Genomic DNA, 13,097 nt, shown 5'->3' with positions numbered 1-13,097 from the left:
ATCTGAATGATGCAACTTGGCTTATTAACACACTGCTGGAGCCCCCCCCCCCCCCGGTGGTGCAATGGGTTAAACCCTTGTACCGGCAGGTTGCAAGTTCGAATCCAAGGATAGTGCAGATGAGCTCCCTCTGTTAGCTCCAGCTCTCCATGTGGGGACATGAGAGAAGCCTCCCACAAGGATAGTAAAAACATCAAAACATCCGGGCAACATTCTTGCAGACGGCCAATTCTCTCACACCAGAAGCAACTTGCAGTTTCTCAAGTCGCTCCTGACACACACAAAAACATGCTGCTTTAATGTATGAAGGGGAATGGATTTCTTATCTGTTTCAATCTGGTTGAAAGCGGTCGTGGTAGCTAGATTTAAGTATTTGAAAGGATGTTACACTGAGGAAGCTTGTTTTCTGCTATTTTAGAGACTAGGACACGGAGCAATGGATTCAACTTGTAGGAACAGGCATTCCACCTGAATTCTAGGAATAATTTTCTGACAGTTATTGCTGTTTGACAGTGGACTATGCTGACTGGGAATGTGGTAGAGTCTCCTTCCCTGGAGGTTTTTAAGCAAAGGCTGGATGGCCATCTGTCAGGAGTGCTCTAATTGTGTGTTTTCCTGCCTGGCATAATGGAACTGTACTGGAGGGCCCCTGGGGTCTCTTCCATGAGTCTAACTAGCAGCAAGATATCTTCGATCAGAAGTAGACAGTGAAGATCATGATGATGCAATGTGCTTTAATGAGCACATATGCTTGGAAACCTTCCTAAGCAGTGCTCCTTCGTTGCCACTTTGCGTGGCCACAGTTCTATCTAGAACAGCCTTAAATAAAGTGTTCTTTCTCCACTATAAATAATCTTCTTGGGGTTCCTCCCACATCCCTCCATATAGCCCTGTCAGGCATCACAAGTTCCCTTTAGTTTAGCAGATATTGATGATGCGCTCATTAGCCAGTGGTCTCCTTGAGCAATAGGAACAGTGGCATCAACTGAACTGCATTCAAGTGCATTGAGATGTTAAATGTTGAAAGAGCAGATGGAGGACGATCGTAACCTAAAACAGTTGCATCATGCAATAATGCATTTTCCATGCCAGGTACTAATTCTGGATGCTAATAAGTAGAAAATGAAACTGTGCCTCCAGCAATATATGGTTCTCAGGCTAGTTTTTGGCACTGCAGACATTCAGCATGGAAATTAACATGCATCCTATTGCATGGTTCCACTCTCACCATGATGAAATCTATATAGGTTGAAGATTTCTTATTTTAGCCAATCACCAATATATTTATTTAGTCCTTTAAAACTCTCACCGAACAGTCATTACAGAATTTAGAAGAGCAGAAGATACATGCCACTTGCCATTATAGGAAGATGTCTTTGACATTTACATCGTGTAGCATAAATCTTTACAGAAGTGTTTCACAATCTTTCTAATGCCATGACCCCTTAATACAGTTCCTCATGTTGTGGTGACCTCCAACCATAAAATTATTTCGTTGCTTTTTCAGAACTGTAATTTTGCTACTGTTATGAATTGTAATGTAAATATCTGATATGCAGGATGTATTTTCATTCACTGGACCAAATTTGGTAAAAATACCCGATACACCCAAATTTGAATACTCGTGAGGTTGGGGGAAGGGATTGATTTTGTCAATTGGAGTTGTAGTTGTTGGGATTTATAGTTCACCTACAATCAAAGAGCATTTTGAACTCCACCAGCGATGGAATTGAACCAAACTTGGCACACAGAACTCGAACGACCCACAGCTTGGCCGGGGTTATACAGCCCTACAGCTTCTTTGCTAAGGGACTTCAGCCAGCCATCACCGAAACCTGAACTCCTTTTCCCCTGGAAGTCTACAAAGCTCTGCTTGGTAAGGGTCACTCGCGGAAGCCAGAAGTAGTTGGTACCGGGTGCAGGGGCTCCACGCCAACAGAGGCAAAGACAGACTGCCCAGATTAGAAGTTAAAGATTTCCCCATTAGTTACAGTTAAGAAGATAGTGCCTGTTCCCTGTGGACAAGCTTGAGAGAGAGCCAATAGACTGCTAAGAAAGCCTTAAAGTGCCTGTTTGTTTTCATTAATAAAGAACTTTGTTGAACCTTTAAGCAATCTAAAGACTCTGTTTGGGGGAATCCAAGGGCCTTTAATCTGAGGCAGCCCCGGCGTCCCGTTGGGCACACAGAATTTATGTCCTGTCTACAGTCTGATGCACAGGCCCAGCGTGCGACAGCACACCCACCAATGATAGAATTGGGCCAAACTTCCCACACAGAACCCCCATGATCAACAGAAAATACTGTTTTCTGATGGTCTCTGGCGATCCCTCTGACACCCACTTGCAACCCCGCCCCCCAGGGGTCCCAACCCCCAGGTTGTGAAACACTGTTTTACAGGCAGGACCACAAGTTGATTGTGTGATGCAACCCAGTATCTTAATTCAAGTCTTGTGCAATTCAACATGCAGATAAATGCACAATGGAATGATAGTACAGCAAAGGAGTACTATTATTTACATCAGCAGAGAAGACAGATACAAAGAATAGATATAAGCATGTTACCACAACAGCATTTGGAAGTTTGCTTTGGACTGAATGTGAACACTGTGCATTAGGCAAACATGTCCAACCACTTTTGCAGTCAATATGTCCCTTGACTCCTTAGTGCTGGCCCTGTTACTAAGGTCTCTGTGTAACACAAAAAGTACCGCTGCCCTCCATATTTAAGGGTTCTAATTTTTTGGATTTGATTATGTCGCGTCATAATTGAAAGGTTCTACATGCAGCAACCCCATCTCAGCAGAAGTTCTCCCTCTCCGGTTTAAGAAGCAGACAAACACCAATTGTCCTTGTAGCAGAAAAAGGACTTTATACAAAAGAATATTTACAATACACAAACTCTTCTCAAGGCTTTCTGCCAGCAACTCCCAAGCAGTCTTCTTGCTTGCAAAATCTTTCTCCTTCTTCTTCAGGAACTTTTCAGCTTTCTCTTAAACACACTCCTCCAACATCAACCCTCAAACAATGTAGAAGCTTTGTACTCCTTTAGTACTTTTACAACTACTCCACCCTGGCTGCAAATTACATAAGATTAACCAGGTGGGTTGATTGTCATTACTTACAGCATGCTTGGGTCTGATTCTTACATTCACTTACATACTTATACGGTCTCTTTAAGGAATCTCCAGAATTAGCGGTTCCCAACCTTTTTTGACCAGGAACCACTTAACCAGGGACCACTCTCCAACACCAGGAGCCCCCGATAGTGCAACAGGTTAAATCACTGACCGGAACTTGCTGACAGCCCACATGACCCACTCTACATCCTGGTGCGGTTTGGAAGAATTTGGCGATGGATGGTGGCACTTGCAGTAACTTCACCCACTTCCTGAGACCACTGAGACCCTCGCCAATGACTGATCAAGACCAAACTTGGTACACAAAGCCCCCATGACCCACTCTACATCCTGGTGCACTTTCAAGGAGGACAAACCATGGATGATGGGACTCCAAGTACCTCCACTCCCTTCCCAATACTGCTGCAACCCTCATCTAATGACCAATCAAAACCAAACTTGGCACACAGAGCCCCCTTGACCCACCCTACATCCCTGTGCTGTTTGAAGGAGGATGTACGATGGATGATGGGACTTGCAGTACCTTCACACACTTCCTGAAATCACAGTGACACTCATCAAGACCAAACTTGGCACAGAGAGTCCCTATGGCCAACTCAATATTCTGGTGAGGTTTGGGGGAGAACAGAGTATGGATGATGGGACTTCAAGTACCTCCACTCACTTCCCAAGACTTCTGCAACACTCATCTAATGATCAATCAAGACCAAACTTGGCACGCAGAGCCCCCTTTACCCACTCTCCATCCTGAAGCAGTTTGGAGGAGGATGGACCACAGATGATGGGACTCACAGTACCTTCACTAACTTCCCGAGACCACCGCAAGCCATATAAATAACTGATAAAGACCAACCTTTATACACAATTCCTTTCTCAAATAACCCAGGCAGCGCCAAGTCCCCAAGCTAATAAATAAATAAATAAACAACAAAAATAATAGTAATGACTTCCAGTTAATTTCTAGAAATGCTTGTGTAGCAGATTATAGTTGTTTTCATCTGGAAGTTTTGCCACTGTCTTTCAGAGGAACAAAATCTGGTTATATAGTGCTGAACAGAATGCAATACACAGCTTCAGTCCACCGTCATTTTCCTGCAGTCGTTTAAAAGTCAGTAATTTTCAAATCTATCCACAAAGAACACATTGAACCTGACACATTCTGCATGAGTAATGGATTTGAGTCACACAGATGTCAAGGAAGCACAACCTTTCTCTAGTTATTTGGTTATGTCAAGCCAAGATCTCTCTCTCCCTCTCCTCTCATCTTCCAGATTAATGTGATTTAATTATGAACATTTAATTTTTGCAAGGGTCCATCAGGGTCGCAGGGACCTGCAAGATGGCAACTGAAATTAAACAGCCTGCAAAGTGACCAGAGAAGGGGTTTGGCACTGGCTAGGAAAGGTTTCCAGGAGGTTTTTGTCCTATAAGAAAGGTTCTCGAAGTCTGTCAATAGATCAACAAAAAGGAGAATTCTGCAGCCCTGAAAAAATTTTGGGTTGTTATGAGTTTTTCAGGCTGTATGGCCATGTTCCAGTAGTATTCTCTCTTAACATTTTGCCTGCCTCTGCGATAAGCATCCTCAGAGACTCTGTTGGAAGTGAAGAAAATGAAGTGTATTTATACCTGTGGAATGTTTAGGGTGGGAAAAAGAACCCAAATGCTGTTGTATTCCTTCAAGTTGTTTCAGACTTATGGCAATCCTAAGGCAAACTAATAATGTGATTTTCTTGGCAAGATTTGCTCAGAAAGGGGTTGGAAGGAAGGAATTTGGGCCATTCCTAGTTTGTGTCAGACTAATTCACTTCCCGCTGTTTTCATAAAGGTGTAGAGAACCTCTATCCTGCATGCAAAAATGTTGCTGAACTATAGTTCCTATCAGCCCAACATCTAGAGGAGGTATGGGCAAACCCAGGCCCGGGGGTTGGATACAGCCCCTTGAGCTCTGTTCTCAGGACCTCCTCTCTCTCACCATCCTAGCCGTCCTTCCTCCCTCCTTCCTTCCTTCCTTCCTTCTCTTTCTCCTTCCCTTCCTCTCTCTCTCCCTCCCTCCTTCCCTCCCTCCCTCTCTCTCTCCTTCCTTCCTTCCTCCCTTCCCTTTCTCCTGCCCTCCCTTCCTCTCTCCTTCCTTCCTTCTTTCCTTCCTTCCTTCCTTCCTTCCTTCCTTCCTTCCTTCCTTATTTCCTTCCTTCCCTTTTGCCTTTTCTTCCTTCCTTCTTGCATTCCTCCCTCCATTCCTTTCTACCCTTCCATCCTTCTCTTCCTCCCTTTCTTGTTTCCTTCTTTGATTGTCTTTTTACTTCTTCTTTTCCTCCTGGGGAATGTTTAGCTGGGAGAAGAGAAGGTAGAGAGGGAACATGAGAACCAGGTTTCAAGATTTGAAAGGGTGTCCCATTGAGGAGGAGGGAGGGGAAAAACTGACTTTCTGCTGCTCTAGAGACCAGGACACAAGGGAGCAATGGATTCAAATGGCAGGGAAAGAGATTCAACTGAAAAGATTAGGAAGAACTTTCTGAGAATAAGAGCTGTTAGAGAGTGGCATTGGCTGCCTGGGGGTGTGGTGGAGTCTCCTTCTCTGGTCTATTGAGAATGCTTTGATTGTGCCTTCTTGCGTGGCAGAGGGTTGGACTGGATGGCCCTTGGGGGTCTCTTCCAGCTCTAGGAGTCTAGGCTTCTATATCAGGAGTAAGCAATACAAGGTATAATGGATACATGGTGTCTCCGATATTGCAAAAACAATGTTCTCTTTTGAGGTCTTAAGGATGGGAGAGTAATATATTCAAGCCATAAATGTTTGAATCCATGGATTTGGCTGTGTGTGTGTGTGTGTGTCAGGAGTGACTTTAGAAACTGCAAGTTGCCTCTGGTGTGAAAGAATTGGCCATCTGCAAGGACATTACCCAGATGTTTGATGTTTTACCATCCTTGTGGAGGCTTCTCTCATGTCTCTGCTTGGGAAGCTGGAGCTGATAATTGGAGTTCAACCCACTCTCCCTGGATTTGAATCACTGACCTATTGGTCAGCAGTTCTGCCGGCACAAGGGCTTAAACCATAGCACCACTGGAGTTCCTATCCATTGATATAGGATGACTATATGATAACAAAAGAGCTCACTTCCACCTCTACAAAAGGCCCACTTATGTCTGTCCAGCTACATTAATTGTAGCTTGACAACAAAATGCACTTTGAAATTGTGCTAAAGTTGGGAATGCAAGGTTCCTCCTTCAATAGTAGCTGCAGCAAGATAAAAGTTTGCGACCCTGGAAAAGGTGGGTAGTGGTAGGCTCCTTGGCAGCCCCCTTGGTCTCAAGGTCCTCTTGATCAATGCCAGATCCGTTAATGGCAAGACCGCGGCCATCCAGGACTTGATCCTGGATGAGAGGGCGGATCTGGCATGCATTACCGAGACCTGGTTGGACGAGGCGGGGGTGTAAACCTTTCCCAGCTGTGCCCACCAGGTTTTGGAGTGCATCAACAGGCCAGACAAGGGGGGCGGGGAGGAGGGGTCGCAGTGGTCTTCCGGCAATCCATCGCCGTGACCAGATGCGTTGTCCCGCAGGCTTCTGGGTTTGAATGTGTCCACTTGAAGGTGGGGAGCCGTGACAGTGTGGGGTTCCTGCTGGTGTATCGCCCACCCCGAGATCCAGCAGCTTCCCTGTCTGAGCTAGCGGAGGTGGTCTCTAATTCGGCCTTGGTCTCCCAGCGCCTGGTGGTGCTGGGAGACTTTAACATTCATGCTGAGACCACTTTATCTGGCGCAGCTCAGGACTTTATGGCCACCATGACGACCATAGGACTGTCACAGATAATATCTGGCCCCACTCATCAAGCTGGACATACTCTTGACCTTGTCTTTGTAGCGGACAACGAAATGATCAGAGTGGAAGATCAAAACATTCTTCCAGTGTCATGGTCTGACCATCATCTGATCACTTTTAGACTTGCTGCGACCCTAAACCTCCGCAGGGGTGGAGGACAAATTAAGATGGTCCGCCCTAGGAGACTGATGGATCCAGACGGTTTCCTGAGGAATCTTAGGGTTCTTCCTGCCTTGGAGCCTGGCGATTCTATCGACGCCTTGGTAACTCTCTATAACGGGGAGATGGCCAGGGCGTTAGATACGATCGCACCTGAACGCCCCATCTCGTTGCGTCGTGACAGGCCATCTCCTTGGTTCACCGAGGAGCTGGCTGTGATGAAGCAGACGAGAAGGGGGCTAGAGCGCAAATGGAGGAAATCTCGAGATGTGTCTGATCGAGCACGGGCTAAAGCCTCTCTTAAGGCATACTCCGTGGCTATACGGGAGGCCAGGAAATCATTCACGACCGCTCGTATAGCATCTGCAGCAAATAGATCATCGGAGCTGTTTCGGGTCGTGGGAGAGCTCCTCCACCCACCTGCGGTGGAGGAGACCCCTGACGACCCTGCAGCTCGGTGTCGCGATTTCGCACACCATTTTGCAGATAAAGTTGCCCAGATACGTCTTGAGCTCGACTCCAATCCCATCGCAGTGCCAGAAGAGGTGACGGAGGCACCTGCTTGTCCAATTTTGTGGGATTCTTTTAGGCTTGTTCTTCCTGAAACCGTAGAGGAGATCCTTGGGGCTGTGAGAGCGACCACCTCATCTCTGGACCCATGCCCATCTTGGCTTATTAAATCAGCCAGAGGGGGGTTGCTTGACTGGTTTGTACCGATTATCAATGCATCGTTGGAGCAAGGAATTTTTCCATCTAATTTGAAGCAGGCTGTGATTCGCCCACTCATCAAAAAAGCTTCCCTTGACTCCACGGTGCTGAATAACTACAGGCCGATCTCCAACCTCCCCTTTTTGGGTAAGGTGCTGGAGAGGGTGGTCGCCTCCCAGCTCCAGGGTTTCCTGGACGACACCAACTACCTAGATCAGTCACAGTCTGGTTTCAGGCCTGGTCATGGCACCGAGACAGCCTTGGTCGCCTTGGTGGATGACCTCCGCAGAGAGCTGGACAGGGGGAGTGTGACCCTGCTGGTTCTCTTGGACATCTCAGCGGCTTTCGATACCATCGACCATGGTATCCTTCTGGGTCGTCTCTCCAGGATGGGCCTTGGGGGCACGGTTCTGTCGTGGCTCCAGTCCTTCCTGGGGGGACGAACTCAGATGGTGAAGCTGGGAGACGCCTGCTCTGACCCCTGGCCTTTGTCCTGTGGGGTCCCGCAAGGCTCTATTTTGTCTCCCATGCTTTTTAACATCTACATGAAACCGCTGGGAGAGGTCATCCGGAGTTTTGGAGTTGGGTGCCATCTCTACGCAGATGACACACAACTCTACTACTCCTTTCCACCTAACTCCAAGGAGGCCTCTCAGGTGCTAGACGAGTGCCTGGCCGCTGTGTCGATCTGGATGAGGAGGAACAAGCTGAAGATCAATCCCGATAAGACAGAGGTCCTCCTGGTCGATCGTAAGCCGGATCGGGGTATAGGGTGGTCACCTGTGTTGGACGGGGTTACACTCCCCCTGAAGCCTCAGGTCCGCAGTTTGGGTGTCCTCTTGGATTCTTCGCTCACACTTGAGGCTCAGGTGTCGGCGGTATCCGGGAGGGCTTTTGCGCAACTGAGACTCGTGCGCCAACTGCGACCATACCTCGTGAAGGCTGACCTGGCCGGGGTGGTCCACACCTTGGTCACCTCTAGAATGGATTACTGCAATGCGCTCTACGTGGGGCTACCCTTGAAGACGGCTCGGAAACTGCAACTGGTTCAGCGTGCAGCAGCCAGGATGCTAACTGGAGCTCATTATCAAGAGAGGTCTACCCCTCTGTTTAAGGAGCTCCACTGGCTGCCATTCATCTTCCGAGCCCAATTCAAGGTGCAGGTGCTCACCTATAAAGCCCTAAACGGTTTGGGACCACCCTACCTGCGTGACCGTATCTCCATCTACGAACCCACACGCTCGCTTCGATCATCTGGGGAGGCCCTGCTCGTGATCCCACCCACGTCGCAAGCGCGCTTGGTGGGGACACGAGACAGGGCCTTCTCCGTGGCGGCCCCCCGACTCTGGAACGCCCTTCCAAAAGATCTCCGACAGGCCCCCACACTAGCAGTTTTCAGAAGGAATCTGAAAACTTGGTTGTTCCGTTGTGCCTTCCCGGATTAGGAATCCCCATCCCAAGTCCTAATAGCACTTTAGCACAATTAACATTTGCTGCACACCGTACTTTAATTCCTACGCCCCTCCTATCATATCAGCACTTTTACCTTGTGCCCCTCTCGCCGGCCGAACCAGTTTTAATATGTCTTGATGTATTGTTATTGCTGTCTTGCTAATTTCTGATTTTGATTTGCTTTTAATTTTGATTTGCTTTGTTATTATTATTTGTTATGTTCTGTATTGTATTGTGTTTTATGGCTTCGGCCTGTGTAAGCCGCATCGAGTCCTTCGGGAGATGCTCGCGGGGTACAAATAAAGTTAATAATAATAATAATAATAATAATAATAATAATAATAATAAAAGTTGAAATAGCTGAAGGCAGGAAGCTTGGAAAAATAGGTCTGGGGATAAACATTTGGTGTGTGTAGGTTGTTGACCAAACACGAGCTGCTGGCTTGGGCTTTCATTGGATTGTGGCTTGCAAAAGTAGCAGCTTGATGACAGAACTTGATTTGCTTGTTATATTTTGCACCTTGCCAAGTGGGAGGTGTGAAAACACCCCGTGACAGCTGTGGAACTGGTGTGAGAAGAGAAGCTGGTTTATAATACCTTATCATTTAACATCGATTGCTCTCTCTCCCTCTCCGGTCAATGACAAAGACAAGGGCATTGTTTTGCGTTCTTGGAACGCCTTCAGATCAGGCCAAAAGCTTCCAAACAATCCGTGACAAAAGCTCCTGGTTAAGAACAAAATATCGCAAAAGACTCCAGGGCAAACAGAAATCACAGAATAGATGCAGCTGCATGTTACAAATACTTGATCCTATGAAAGGATCTGTTTTTAATTCAGAACATTTACTCTTTTTTAAAAAAAAAATCCACTTTTTGTATGAAGATTTCAGGATGCATATTTTGCAGGTGAAAAAGCTTATAATGTGCTCATCTACAATACAGTATCAGCTATGGTTTGGTTCCAGGAGACCTTTGGATACTGAATCCATGGATGCAGAATCTATGGATACAAAGGGGCAACTCCATTATGAAAAAGTGGGGTCTACACCAGATGCCTTTTGCCACAATACAGACATTCATGTAAAATCCTTTCTGTGCAAATGAGTCCCTACTCTGAACTGGTACCCACAAAGAAAGGCTAATTCCACATACTGTATATACTCGAGTATAAGCCTAGTTTTTCGGCCCTCAGCTTATACTCAGGTGAGGGTCCTAGGGGGAAGGTGTTAGACTGAAAGAAGGGCTTCTTTCAGCCCATGCTTTCCTGGCAGGGCCCTCACCTCTTCGCACAGCAACCCAGCTCTCCCTCCTCTCCTCCTCTCTCACACAGCACACACCTTCCCCTCCTCCTCTCTTGGTGCAGCGTGTGCCTTCCTCTCCTCCTCTCTTGACACAGCACACACCTTCCCCTCCTCCTCTCTTGGCACAGTGTGCGCCTTCTTCTCCTCCTCTCTTGACACAGCACACACCTTCCTCTCCTCCTCTCTTAGCACAGTATGTGCCTTCCTCTCCTCCTCTCTTGGCGCAGCATGAGCCTTCCTTTCCCTCTCTCTTGGTGCAGCATGCACCTTCCTCTCCTCTCTCATACAGCATGCAACTTCTTCTTCTCTCACACACAGCACACACCTTCCTCTCCACTCTTGATGCTGCGCATGCCTCCCTCTCCTCTCTCAGCACAGCAAGCGCCTTCTTCTCTTCTTCTCTTGGTGCAGCACATGCCTTCCTCTCCTCCTATCTCAGCGCCAGTCTTTCCCACTTTTCCTTATTCACACACAACATTTCCCCCAAAACGCATAATTAAAATAAACTATGATTATTATTGGAAGGATATGAATGCACAGTTACATTGAAGAAGATTAGAATAATGATTTCATCAGAGTTGGGCAGGCTTATCTTAAATTGAAGTTTTATGTAAATATTCAAAAACATTTAACCTACTGATGTCTCTTTTAATGTAATTTTATTGGTATCTATTTTTATTTTGAAATTTACCAATAGCTGCTGCATTACCCATCCTACGCTTATATTCAAGTAAATAAGTTTTCCCAGTATTTTGTGGCAAAATTAGGTACCTTGGCTTATATTTGGGTCAGATTATACTTGAGTATATATGGCATATTATTCCTTCCTGGGTCACAGTTTATCTCTGAATAGAAGATCTGAATTGGTTGCCCATAACAGTCAGATTATACTTGAGTACATATGGTATATTATTCCTTCCTGGGTCACAGTTCATCTCCGAATAGAAGATCTGAATTGGTTGCCCATAACGCAGTGAGTACTGTGCAAAACAAATAAGGCAAATTTACCCAAATAAATTTGGGGATCGCAGAAATGCCACATCCAGTTTCCAGGCATTTTGCCTTCTTAGCCAAGGGACCCAATGACATCTGCTTTGGAATTTATTGGGAATTCTTGCAGCAGAGAAAAACAGTCTGTCCCATCTTATATATATTGGACTACAACTCCTACTATAAAAAGGGGCTTTAATGGCCCTGCTGCCTTTGGATAACAGTATTGGCAGTCCGGTCTAATTGGAAGGCATCAGGTTGCATCAGACTATCTGCCCACGTAGCAACATAATACACAAATGAAGCAGCCAAGCAGACTATATCACTAATTATAAGTAGGAAATATTACTGTTTAATGCTACCACGTTTAAATAAAGAATAATTGGAAGTATAAATCCGGTCCATCAGTGAGATTAGCTCAGCCTGTGGTATGCTATGTGGGTTTTTTGTTTGCAGGGATTTTGTTATATAAGGAGCCATTGTTTAAAAGTGGCCCCCTGCTCCCTCCTTCCCTCACTTTGTTATTATCGGACTTATTTTGCTATTTAGACATTCAAAACATACATTAAAATCAATATGCAGAGAAGGGAGCGTACGATCCCACCCCTCCATTACAGCTTTCTTCTCACAAAGAGTGACAATCTGACGAAGGAAGTCTGTACTGTGTACAGTGTTCACAGGTTTTCAAAATAGCAATAAGGTACAATCAATATGCGTGACGCGCACAGTAGACTGTCAAAAAGTAGCTATTAACAAGTCTGTGTTCCACTTAAATGCCAAAGGAAAGTATTGACTTCATTTCACTTAGCACTTGCGTGCCTTCAAGTCTTATCTGGTTTATGGTGGCCCTAAGCAAATCTGTCATGAAGTTTTCTATATATCATCAGGTGATACTCCAGGAAACCAATATTCCCAATCTCATAATGGAGCTGGATATGGAGGGTACTGTTTTATTCAGAGTTCCCTGTCTGTATTCAGTGGTCACCATGAAGCTGACCATAGCAGTCTCAATTTAGTGTACTACTCTGAAAATGAATTGCAATGTGTCTAGGTGACTTGCATACAAGATAAACATGTATTGTTACTGAAATCCTGGAATTGAACTGAGAAGAGACAAATTAAGAAAATTCAGACATGCTTACCTTAACCTTGGTCCAGCCTGTCCTTTGGCCTAATTTATCTCTAAAGTATTGTTGGAAGGATCACACTTGTGAAGTTTTGGTTCTGCCTTCCTCTCCTTTACTTCCGTTCTCCCTGTTTATAGGCCTTCCCAATAGTGTAGAGATCTTCCTTTTGTACTGGTTTTTGGTTGGAGCTTAAAACACCTTCAGAGCCCAGTCTTAGTTGGTCTATTCCTTTTCCCTGCACAGAGCTCTTTGCTGGACTCCTCCCTCTTTCTGCTACAGAGCCTTAGAGGTCTGGATATTGTCTGGAATCCTAGGCCTAGCAATCCAAACAGGCATTCTTAGCATCTTCTGCTGCTGCTGCTGTATTAGCAGTATTTTATACCAGCAGTCCAAAGGACAACAG

This window comes from Anolis sagrei, chromosome 2 (genome assembly GCF_037176765.1).
Source record: "Anolis sagrei isolate rAnoSag1 chromosome 2, rAnoSag1.mat, whole genome shotgun sequence".
Taxonomy (NCBI): domain Eukaryota; kingdom Metazoa; phylum Chordata; class Lepidosauria; order Squamata; family Dactyloidae; genus Anolis; species Anolis sagrei.
The sequence above is the reverse complement of the archived record's forward strand: the minus strand, read 5'-3'. Positions refer to the sequence as shown.